The sequence below is a fragment of the Camellia sinensis genome, chromosome 9 (genome assembly GCF_055761805.1).
Source record: "Camellia sinensis isolate YWXY chromosome 9, ASM5576180v1, whole genome shotgun sequence".
NCBI lineage: Eukaryota > Viridiplantae > Streptophyta > Magnoliopsida > Ericales > Theaceae > Camellia > Camellia sinensis.
In genome coordinates this window covers 19,527,649-19,540,693 of record NC_138969.1, presented here as the reverse complement: position 1 = coordinate 19,540,693, position 13,045 = coordinate 19,527,649, and the positions used below count along the sequence as shown (strand labels likewise).

At 43.7% G+C, this 13,045-nt stretch overlaps 1 long non-coding RNA gene across 1 annotated transcript; it reads right to left on the bottom strand.

Moving 5' to 3' along the window:
* Positions 1–843: 843 nt before the first annotated feature.
* LOC145799046 (uncharacterized) lies at positions 844–1,456 on the bottom strand. The gene is made up of 3 exons (XR_014341039.1): positions 1,360–1,456; positions 1,181–1,279; positions 844–972 (listed from the first exon to the last, which is right to left on the bottom strand). It is a non-coding gene; the product is annotated as an uncharacterized LOC145799046 (long non-coding RNA).
* Positions 1,457–13,045: the final 11,589 nt, after the last annotated feature.

The window sequence follows — 13,045 nt, the reverse complement described above, 5'->3', positions numbered from 1 at the left end:
TTTCCATGCAACGGGAGAGTCAAAGGCCTTCATCTCCTTCCGTTTCGGATGCGTTCCGATGCCCAGATCGTCAGAAGTACACTTTGTTGTTGTTGAGTTTTGTTTATCGAGTTGTTGTTTTGCTTATCGAGTTGTTTGTCGAGCGGACGTGTTTTGTGTTTTTGAGTCATTGCTCTCTGTTTAAGCAATTATTGTTAAAGTCTTGTTTATTTGCGTTGTTGCATTTTGCTTATCGAGTTGTAAACTTCCTAAGGTTCTGTTATATCTTAGTAGGTTGAGTTGTTTAGTTTGTTGCGTCGGTTCACTACCTGACTTGGTGATTACACAATGCGCATTTCCATTCAATTTCATTTTTGTACGAAATAAATGATGCGATACGATGCTAAAAGTTTAAAATACAAACACCTTTTCAAAAGCTATTTCATTCCATCATGCTTTACAACGAACAAAGGTACAAGTTTTACAAAAAATAAAACTGCCTAACAATGTGCAAAGTGCTACAAACTACTAGCAAAAAGAAAAATAAAGCAGGAAATAGCAACATCAAAGTCCTCGGGAGCGGGAATGAGAAGCACTCCTCATCCTCTTCTGCGGGACAATCTCCGCACCATCATCTGAGTTGGAGCTGTCATCCTCAGGATCCCCCTCAGCCTCGCCTCTATTCCCCGAGCCATAACCGGAGCCCCCCTCCTCAACAGATGTTTCTGATTGACGATCGGTAGCCTCCTCCTCCTCAGTATCCTCCTCCTCCTCATCAGGCTCCACCTCCACAACGTGAGCCCTGCGTCTGCGGACAGGCCCTCCTCGAGCTCCCCAAAAAGGCCTAGAAGGCCCGGCTCCTCTGGAAGGCCGAGATGGCCCCGCCCCCTGAAAAGGCCTGGGTGACCCAACTCCATGAAAAGGCCCAGATGGCCCAGCTCCCCAAGGAGGCCCAGGTGGCCTGGCCTGCGGCTGACCGGACCATGAAGGCATCTGAAAACAAAGAGTTCAATTCAAATGCATCAGTCCAAATATATACATCAAATGCAGATAAAAGCAAAGGCTACATGAAGTGGGTGCATGTAAATACAGTGTACAAGTGGGGTGTGTGTCAGATGTGCTCTACACAAATAGTCTATCGATGCAGTAGAAATCAGCATGCCATCAGAAGTATGATAAATGCCAGAAAACTGAAGGGTACCTGAATGCCCGCGACAGACAACTGTGCCTCCCTACGCAGGACCATGCCTTCGAGTGTGGCCACCAGTCCAACCACCTCCTCCATGTACCCTCGCGATGGCTGCAAAAATGAGCTCATAATCATCAGTAAACAGAAGAGTGTCTAATCATCTGAATGATGAATAAAAAAGTGGAGCATACCGGCGGTGAGTCCGGATCAATGACGTATCGATCACTGCGCATCGGAGGCTCTAGTGGAATCGGAGTCGGAAAGCTAGCCCATACTGCCACGCCATCAACTCAGTAGGCATATCTGGCCATCCGGGATGAGGATGAGTCGACGGAACCGGAGGAACCGGTCTACTCCCACCTCTAGATGTACCGGCCCTGCTAGTAGAAAGGGTGTCTGCAGCCCGAGCCCGAGCCTGGCCCGAGGATGACATACTGGCAGGCCTCATCATCGGGATATGAGCTCCCGTCAATGGAGGCATCAAGTATATGTGACGGTAAGTGGCGTAGTCCCCCTCCTCAACATATAGTAAAGCATCACTGCCCAGCATGGCGCCGACTACCTCCGAGTAAGAGAGCCTGTCAGCAGTCCGCATACTGGCTGGGGGTACTGCGGGAGGATCCTGAGAAAGATACCCCCATACCTGGCGCAGAAAGCGCTCCCCCAGGAACCATACCCTGCCAACCGACCCTTCAAGCAGGACCCTATACTGGGAGATGTCCGACGCTCCGGTATACTGAAGTCGGAGACCGTCACCCAGGGACACCCAGGGCTGCCATGTGATCTGCGGATGATAAATGCATAAACCAATCAGAAATCGAGAATATACAGGGCAAATCAAAGTTGAAAATGAAAGGAACTGAAAGTTCTGAGGTACCTCTGAATGTCGCACAGTGTCAAAGTACTGTCGCAGGTTAAGGAGGGTCTCTCGAGGTCTCGGCCGGTGCGGGCCCTCGAACACCAATGAATATGGGGTCATGGGAATCCCCGCCACCTCCAACTCTGGGGCTAATGATGGGAAGTATACATAGACCCATAGCTGAGAAAAGCAGTGCAGAATGTAAGTACGAAATGCTGAGAACAAAATACAGACTGTAAAAGTGCGCTGTGTGTGCAATGTACAAGTAATGAAAAGCAAAAATGTAAATCAAGAGGACAGAAAAGTACCTCCCAGGCTCTCCAGTAGCCGCCAAGTAAATCGCCCCACCCGCGGGAGGTCGCGCTCATATAAAAGTAAAGGGTAGCCAGGCCGGCGCCACCCCAGTCATAACGATGGACCTGTGATAGGTCAACCAGAGCGCTCAGCAGGTATAGCCCAACTGTGTTCCCTCTGTCGGTAAACAGGGTAGTCCCGAAGAGGAACATAAGGAAACCACGGGCATATTGCTCTGTCTCCTCGGGAGTCTCAGGCACCATCTCCGCCCGCCGAAAATGGGAAGAGAACCAAGTGTATCGGACTCTCCCAGAGACTCTGTCAACAGGTGGGCGAGCCCCCAATAGATACATCCAGGCGGCCTCCCACTCGCCCATATCCTCATCGTAGGGGATGGACCAACCTCCGATGTCAAGGCCGGTCAATACAGCGAAGTCAAAAGGGGTCATGGTCATGTCCCCGGTAGCAGAGAAATGAAAGGAGTTGGTTGTGTCCCACCATCTCTCTACCAAGGCTGCCATCAGTGTCCTCCTGGCAGGACAACGTGACAACCCGACGCAGAAGGGCCCGAACCCTGCCAAGTCGACTAAGTCTCGAACACCCTCCGAGAGCTCGGCATACCAGTCCCGCGCGATGGTGGAACCATACCCCCGCACACTGCGGGAACCAACCTGCATTCAGAATGAATACATGTGTCAATAATGAAATGAATGGGCTGTGCGCCAATGAAATGAATGGGCTGTGTGCCAATGAAATGAATGGGCTGTGTGCCAATGGAATGAATGGGCTGTGTGCCAATGGAATGAAATGGGCTGTATGCCGATGAAGTGAAATAAGCTACATGCAAATTCTATCTATCTGGGCTGCGTGTTCAGCAAATTTGAAGTTTGGGCTGTGTGTTCAACTTTCAGTTAAATTGTGGGTTGCGTGTTCACTATCTATCTGGGCTGCGTGTTCAACTTTCAGTTAAATTGTGGGCTGCGTGTTCACTATCTATCTGGGCTGCGTGTTCAGAAAATTTGAAGTTTGGGCTGCGTGTTCAACTTTCAGTTAAATTGTGGGCTGCGTGTTCACTATCTACCTGGGCTGCGTGTTCAGAAAATTTGAAGTTTGGGCTGCGTGTTCAACTTTCAGTTAAATTGTGGGCTGCGTGTTCACTATCTACCTGGGCTGCGTGTTCAGAAAATTTGAAGTTTGGGCTGCGTGTTCAACTTTCAGTTAAATTGTGGGCTGCGTGTTCACTATCTATCTGGGCTGCGTGTTCAGAAAATTTGAAGTTTGGGCTGCGTGTTCAACTTTCAGTTAAATTGTGGGCTGCGTGTTCACTATCTATCTGGGCTGCGTGTTCAGAAAATTTGAAGTTTGGGCTGCGTGTTCAACTTTCAGTTAAATTGTGGGCTGCGTGTTCACTATCTACCTGGGCTGCGTGTTCAGAAAATTTGAAATTTAGGCTGCGTGTTCAACTTTCAGTTAAATTGTGGGCTGCGTGTTCACTATCTATCTGGGCTGCGTGTTCAGAAAATTTGAAGTTTGGGCTGCGTGTTCAACTTTCAGTTAAAATTGTGGGCTGCGTGTTCACTATCTATCTGGGCTGCGTGTTCAGAAAATTTAAAGTTTGGGCTGCGTGTTCAAATTTCAACTAGTGTGGGCTGCGTGTTCACTATCTAATCTGGGCTGCGTGTTCAGAAAATTTAAAGTGTGGGCTGTGTGTTCACTTTCGAATTCGAGCTGTATGTTCGACAAATCAGTGTTTGAGCCGTGTGTTCTAATGTGGGTTGTGTGTTCGCAATTAATTAATGAGCCGAGTGTTCAGAAATTCGAATGTTGAAATTACATGTTCAAGATGCAAGCAAAGTACTATGTCATAAGCTAAACTGCGTGTTCAAGCATGGAAAAGGTGCGAAATCTACGAAAAATACAGAAAATGAAGTAAATACCTCTCGGGCCTCATGAGAGAGGTGATGCTCCGGCTCTCGGAGAAGCACATCCACGGGTGCTCGCTCGTCGAAGCTAGAAAAATGACGGAAGACAGCACGAGGGAGGACATGTGCTGGCGGACGGTACCTCTTGGGAATAAAAGGTCGGGACCTCGGGGGTAGAGTCATGGGATCGAAATCATCTCCGGCACCTGGAAAACCTCCGCCGTGGGGAGAATTACCCACCATTTTCAAAGAATCTGCAAAAGGGAGCAAAAATGAGCGAAAATGAGCCAGAATTGGAAAAAGTCAACAAAAGTCAACTCCCGAGAAAATATTCCAAATATTGAGACAAACTTACCTCAAGTGGCGAAAATGCAAAAAGAAGCTCCGAAGCCGGAATTTAATCGCTTCAAAGTGCTTGAAACTGAGTGTTTTTGCGAAAACAATTTGCGCAGGGCGTCGGAAAATGCGCCTGAAACTCAGATCTGGAGAAGAAAATGTTATGGGAGGCAAGAAAAGGAAGGGGCCTCGGCTGCCTTTTATAGGCCTCAAGTCTTGGTTGAAGAAGCATGCAAAAAGGAGGTGAAAAAGACCAAAATACCCTCGGATCTGGCAAATGGCCGGCCGGCCCCTTTTTCTAGCCGGCCAGCTATCTGCTTTTTGGATAACTGGCCGGCCAGCTATCCACTTTATGGGAAACCGGTTGGCCACCTCCCCTTGGGAAGATGAACGGCCGGCCATGTTCCCCACATGCCCACCTAGCTCTCTGCAAATTATGAGGAAGATCAGAGTTCCCGGGACCTGAAAAAGTTCAAGAAAATACACTTCCGGTCGCGAAATAGCTCCGCCGGGACTTCGGCTTCAAGTTCTGACATGTGTCTCATCATCACTCATCGAAATCAAAGTGTATCCTTTTTGAATGAGTTGTAACCTTTCAGGGAAGTGGATCGGAGGCCGCGATTGAGTTACCTTCGCCGAAACACGCGTTTCCGTACTCGTTGTTTCATGACAAATGAACACCCTGGTTCATGCTCGTGTCACATTATCTTGCATTCTCATGAGCATACTTGCCTTGTCATGCACATTTCTTGATATTGGCATACCTCCATGTTTTGAGCATGCGCTGTCACGCATGTTCCATTCTTGCATTGCGATGCATTCACTCACCGGCACTGCGTGTGTCGAACTTTCGGAATCACATTAAACACATGTTGTTAGCATATTGTGCTCGTTGAGTTTCTCTCTTTTGCAGGCACGATATTGTATGTACGGTTCAGTTGAGGCTGGTGCGACCAGACGAATCGCGCAGGTATCGTATCTTCTCCGTGTGAGACGTGGCGGGGATTGAATAATCCTCCGCATTCTTAACTGCATGAAATGTAGTTGTTGCTTTGCATTCTTGCTTAAAACTATTGCATCTATTTGCGAATACTTGCTTCATTACAGCTTGCTGCATTTGCATGATCATTGGGTTACCTTCGGCTTCTTGCATATCATTTGCATTTTGCCCCCCCGGCCTGCGGGCATGCCTGCGGGCACATTTCTGTTTATCTTATATGTTTGTCTAAGTCTTCGGCCTTGTCAAAAATGGGTCGTCTCTAGGCTTTGACATTCACTCCCGTCACTTATGACTTTCGAGTTCTGTCAAAGAGGGGCAACTGTAGACACCCCATTTTTTGACCGACCTTAAGACTCAGACGTCACCGATTGAGCACTTGGTGATATTGCATAATGTGCTTGTTCAGAAGTTTTAGAGTCGCGGCCGTGAGCCCTGCCTCCGGACTTCCGAACCCTCTTCTGTGCCTTGTCTCGGTTTGCGAACCAGACTCGGTTTTCTCTGTTTCTTTTCCTGAGGGGAGGGAGAGGTCCTGTAGACCATCTCTCAATGTCCGTAGGCTACATTTGGTGGCCGTAGGCCATTTTTCCCATTTCGGAGTCCGGTTTCCGGTTTTCGGAGCCGTCAGGCCGTGTGCCTCGGTTCGGGACCGCTTAACCATCTCCTATTGCTCTAATTTTTGGCATACTTCCTATTTGCTCCCTTTTGAGGGACACTGGGGGCTGAGAAGCCCGCTTCGTGGCCGAATGCCACTTTCGGTGCTTAACGGCCCATTTTTGGGACCCCGAACTGCGTGTTTTGGTCCCCGAGCATTCGTTTTACAACGGTTTTCGTTCATTTTTGGCAGGTACCTCTGTTTTATCACCGGGGAGATCATTGAAGGGTGGGAGGCCAGCAATTGTTGTAGCAACCAGTTAGACATCCTCCGACGCCCTCCGACGCCCGTTTTTCGCACTTCCGGGCTAATGTTGAACCCCTTGGACCCTTTTTCTTGAACTTTGAACCACATATTTGTGATGTACACACATGAGAGGACCCTAAAAGTTCATGGCCGGCCATTAATTCAACTTGACCCTTTTGACCCCCTCCTTCCAAGCTAATGTTGAACCCCTTGGACCCTTTTTCTTGAACTTTGAACCACATATTTGTGATGTACACACATGAGAGGACCCTAAAAGTTCATGGCCGGCCATTAATTCAACTTGACCCTTTTGACCCCCTCCTTCCGGGCTAATGTTGAACCCCTTGGACCCACTTTCTTGGAATTTTAACCACATGGCTGTGTTGTACACATGAAGGAGGACCCCACCAGTTGGTGGCCGGCCAGAAAATCTCATTGAACCTTTTGACCCCTAGCCGGCCGGCTAGGGGGTGTAGCCGGCCGGCCACCTGCAACAAAAGTACCAGGCCGGCCGTATTCCTTGCACTGTTCCCTTTACAGCTGTGGAGCTTTGTCCCCCAGAAAAGATCTTTATCCGGGGGATATTTCGTGGGGGAATATTACTCTCCTTTTCCCCCACCTTTACACCCCCTTGTTGGCCAATATAGCAAGCAAGCCTAGTAGTATTTTGGGGTTAGAAAAACTCTTCTTCAAGCTTCCATACATAACTCCATTTCTATCCTTCTCATTTCCTTGAAAAACCCTAAGTCCCTAACCATCATTCCTTCTACACCACCAAGCTCTACCACCACCACCTCATTTCCAGCAACAAGGAAGGTTTCTCAAAGGCCAAAGAAGCTGCAAATTCATCCAAGAAGCAACAAAAGTTTGAGTCTTCAAGGGTGAGTAACCTTTTCTTCATTTTGACCCTTTTTCTTGATTTATTTGTAAGCCCCACTTTCTTTTTGTTTCAAGCTCCGGCCCTAACTGAAAAGGGCCCTCTTTTGAGCTTATCTTCACCTTTCATTAAGGGCTCAACCCTGTTTGAGCCCTCCATGACACACTTGCTTCATTGATCCTCTTATATGTCACAATCTTGCATGCTATCTTTGGCCCATGAGAAATTTGTTTTCGAGCATGTTGTAAACTGATATTAGGCTTATTTTGAGCCCCTCTTCAACATTGAAGAAGGTCTCAACACCATTTGGGACTTCCATATTGTACCTACCTTTATACTCCTCTTTTCTTCCCCATTCTTGCATGCAATGGCAGCCTACCATACTTTTGTTTTTTGCCATTTTACAGTTCTGAAAAAGTGCTTATTTTGGTCCATACTTCATGTTTCATTTAGGTCCTTTCATGGTTTGGGGCCTCCATAGGTCACTTCATGTTATATCTCTCTTTTATTCCCCATTCTTCCATGTCTAATTAGCCTACCATGCTTTTGTTTTTGGCCATTTCACAGTTCTGGAAAAGTGCTTATTTTGGTCCATTATACATGTTTTGTTAAGGGTCTTTGGCTGTTTGGTGATTATTTTGTATACCTCATGTTATAGCCACTTTTGAGCCTTATTTTGCATCACATTTCTATCATGTTTGTATACTGATTTGAGGTCTTCCATATACTGTAAATATTCATATTTTTGGTCCCTCTTCAGTGTTGTAGAAGGAAATTTTTCAGTTTGGGTTTTTCTTATATCACTTGCTTCATTACCCCTCTTTTGGCCCCTATTCTTGAATGCTATTTTTGCCATACCTATGCTTGCTGTTTGGCCATGTTTATAACTGTGAAAGTACATCTTTTGGGACTGTCTAGCTTCTGTCTTTGCATTGCATGTCCATATTGTGCATGTTTGGCATAGCTATAGGTCATTTCGGGTACCTAAATTCGCATTTTGGGACAATTCCTTGCATTTCATGTCATTTCGCCTCATTTCGGGACTGTTTTCCCCCATATTTTAGTGCTGAAATTCCATTAGAATGATTGCATGCCATTTTCATATCATTACATCACATTTTGCCATCGCCTCGGTTTGCGTGCCCGTGTGCACGCATTTCGAGGCACCTCATTTTTTATCCGCCGGCATCCTATGTGAGTGTGGCTGAGGCTCACTCATGTTGGTATAAGCCCATATCATGTTTCCATGTCATTTCATCGCATTCCGTCATTGCCTCGGTTTGCGTGCCCGTGTGCACGCATTTCGAGGCACTTCATTTTTATCCGCCGGCATCCTATGTGAGTGTGGCTGAGACTCACTCATATTGGTATAAGCCCATATCATGTTTTCATGTCATTTCATCGCATTCCGTCAACGCCTCGGTTTGCATGCCTGTGTGCACGCATTTCGAGGCACTTCATTTTTATCCGCCGGTATCCTATGTGAGTGTGGCTGAGGCTCACTCATGTTGATATAAGCCCATATCATGTTTTCATATCATTACATCACATTTTGCCATTGCCTCGGTTTGCGTGCCCGTGTGCACGCATTTCGAGGCACTTCATTTTTATCCGCCGGCATCCTATGTGGGTGTGGCTGAGGCTCACTCATGTTGGTATAAGCCCATATCATGTTTTCATGTCATTTCATCGCATTCTGTCATTTCCTCGGTTCGCGTGCCCGTGTGCACGCATTTCGAGGCACCTCATTTTCATAACATTTTCCCATCGCCTCAGTTTGCGTGCCCGTGTGCACGTATTTTGAGGCACCTCATTTGTATTGCATATACCATTGCCTCGGTTTGCGTGCCCGTGTGCACGCATTTCGAGGCACCTCATTTTCATTACATATACTATTTTCTCAGTTTGCGTGCTCGTGTGCACGCATTTCGAGGCACTTCATTTTCATAGTATTCTACCATTTTCTCGGTTTGCGTGCCTGTGTGCACGTATTTCGAGGCATATCATTTTCATAGCATTATGCGTACTAGGTTGTATCTTAGATTGCATTCTGCCATTTTCTCGGTTTGCGTTCCTGCGTGCACGTATTTCGAGGCATGTCATTCCATTGCATTGAGTATGTTAGGATTATATACTAGTTGCATTTCATGCATATCATGCATATTGCATCATGTCCGGAACAGGAGTTAGCCCGGACACGGGAAACGAGGTACATTTCGTACTCCGAGTGACGGAATGTGTCTCAATTCCCCAGTCACCAACACTCCGGATTATCCATGATGGAGTTAGGTTTTAGCTGTAGTTTCATGTGCATTCATCCTATATTGAGCTGTGCATTTCGACTCCTCGGCCATCATGCCTCGGTATGCGTGATTGGTAGCACGAGGATCGAGACATGCATATATCTGTGCAAATACATTGCTATGCCCCTTTCCTGCTCTCTGTTGCAGCAAAATGAAGAATCAGCAACCTTTTGGGGCTTGGCACGCATTTCAAGAACAGGTGTAAACAGAGGCTAATTGGGGCATTCCGGTGGATTTCCGCGCAAGACAATCCGGACATGCATCATCCATCAGAAGCAAGGCAGTCCCTGGCTTGCATGCCAGTTTTATTTGCTTTCTTAGTTAATTCATTAATTAATTAGGATTTTGTAATATTTTGGACTGTAATATTCTTTTATTCGGGACTGTAATATTGGGACTGTATATTTATTCGGACCCTCTGCGTGAGGGCACAACTGTAATAAGTGTGCGTGAGTGTGATGTATGTCTTCCAACCCCACGTCTTTCTCCCTTTTATTTATCCGCTTATGATGGTTAGATTAGGACATATTTCAATTAGCATACAGTATGACAGCATGTTTGCATCATCCATCTGTATTGCATGCACCGGGCTCGGCGCATCATACTAACTGCATTGTACTTTCAATTCCAAATTGAATACATGTTAGCTGTAGCATTCCATATGTCATTTTAGAATAGCCGAGCCTGCTATAGTTGCATTTTGCATGTGTTGCATTAGGCATTTTTGTATATTTAGGATCATGCATGATTTCTAATGTAGTTTCTATTTTGGCTTGGAGTACTCGGTAAGTTTTATGCTTTAGCATCCTTGCACGCATGTGAGTGACTGCCATGATAGCATGCTTACCATGAGGCTATGTGCTTATCTGATATAACTGCCTGAATGCCTGTAGGTGAAGGTTGGGTTACTTAAATTGGAATAAATCATCAAATGTTTTAAAGCCTACCTACGGGTAGCAAATCACTTTCAAAAACAAGCATGAAATGTTTCGTTCCAATTCAGGCAACCCGGTCTATATTTGCATACTGTGCGCATCATATAGTAACCTAGGCTAATAAACCGGAATAAGAACTCACAAAGTTTTCAAAACTAGATATCATGGTTAGTAGAGGCCGGTCTATGACCGGGCGAGCGGGGGTGCTCACGAAGTGACCTTCCCCAATCGTACCCAAGTTCCCGAGCCGAGGCAACTTTGGTGATGACGGACACGTGGCCTTTTGGCACCGAGTCAGGGTTTCCTAAATTTCCCAAAATAAAATATTTAGGTGGCGACTCTGTATCTGGCAAAGCAGACCATGTTTGGCACTACTTTTTCAAAAAATCAGTTTCTCAAAACGATTTGCCAGATTTGGACTCTTTGGTTCAGATTAGGAACCGTGACATTTAAGAGTCCGAGCTGTAGTGACCCCAAATGAACAGAACGGGACTAACCCTCCCGGGGCGTTCGGGGACGTCTACACGTACGCGCGTAAATCAAAGCATTCGTCTATTCCTGAGAACGAGACAACAATATATATATGCACACACAGCCCCTCATCTACTCAGGAGAACAAACATAACAGTGCCGCGCCTAAGACATTCAAATCCATCTCATAATCCTCGCTTTTTTATATACACTTTTTCTCACTAGCACTCAAATAAAACAAGAATTCCTAGAGTCATGGTAGAGTATTCAAAATTTATCTAGAGGTTCCTAGTTTATTTTAATTTCATATATCCATGAGTGTGATTACAACCATAAAATAAATATTTATATATAAAAACCCTAAACCTTGCATACACAACTAACCAAAATAATTGAAATCAATCTATCATCTTTATGCCAATACAATATCAAATCAACATCAAATAAATAAAAATAAATAATAAATAAAAACAACAAAATAAACATAAATAAAGGGAAGTGATTTTTGCACTCACAATTAATTTTTGAAAATCAAAGAAATACTTGGAGAATTAAGGAAGCCACCAAAATAAAACCCTAATCCCCCTTTTTTCCCTCTCTCTCTCTCTTTCTCTCTCTCTCCCACCGTCTCTCTTCTCTTTCAGCTTTCTCTCTCTTTTAGCTGTTGCTCTCTGGTTTTGATGTTGATTTTTTTTTTTTTGTTGTTGCTGTTTTTTTTTTTTCTTTTTTTTTTTTCTTTTCCTTTTCCTTTTCCTAATGGCAGTCCTATTACAATCTAATCACAATTATATACCCTAATAACTATTATATTAAATTATACAAATAAAACATACATAAATATGATTTATATTTTATCAATATATAAAACACTTTTTTATATATAAAATATATAAATATTCGGATTAATTATATATAATTAAATATCACATTAAATTCTCATGTATCTACGCAATTAATAAAGCAAAAATAAAATAAAATAAAGTAATAATAATAATAATAAATAATAATGACTTAAGAAAAAATTAGGGTCACTACAGTTTGCTTCCTTTGAGTTTCCTTATTTCCTTTGTTATATATATATAACAAACAAAAAAAACAAAAGCAAAAACGGTGGAGAATGAGACCAGATGTATCATATGGATTAAGTTTGTTCATATTTTAAATAAAATAAATAAATATTAATTTTGGTCCTTATATTTTTAATTAAATCATTTGTAACCTGCAATTTTTAATTTTGTGTCAATTTGGTCCAATTAATAATACTATTAGTATTTTTTATGAAAAATGATCACTGAATTTGTTGAGATTAACTCAACGAGTTGAGCAAATGTATTATTTTATCTCTAAAAGAATGACATATGTCACTTTTGTCATTAAAAAATGCTAACAGTTAGGGCTAATTACACTATTAGTCCCTCTATTTTGGCTATTATGTCATTTTAATCTTTGTAATTTTAATTGAATCGATTTTAACCTTGAATTTTTTATTTTCTCCCAAATTGGTCCAACTGATAGCATTTTTTTTTTTTTAATGACAAATGCAACCTATCATCGTTTAGGAGTAAAACAAAATACTTGGTCAATTCAGTGACTTAACTTTAACCAATCCAATGAAAATTTTTCATCAAAGACCCTAAAGATGTTATCAATTCGACTAAATTGACGAAAAATCTAAAATTAAGTGTCAAAATTGAGTCAATTAAAACCATATGGAACAACAAAATGTAAGGATTATTGATGTAATTTACTCTACAATTATAAGAAATTAAAATAAATTGAGATAAATCCGTAAATTCTGAGTCAAAATCAAGTTGATTGAAACTACAGAGACTAAAATTTAAGAAACTTTATCATAATACAAGAGAGAAATTTGAAATTTTATTTTTCCTGTTAAGTCATATAAAGCCGTTGATCAATTTTATAGCGACCCCGGGTCTCCGCCCGACCGTCATGGTATTCTGGGTCCGAATCTTGTTGTTTGA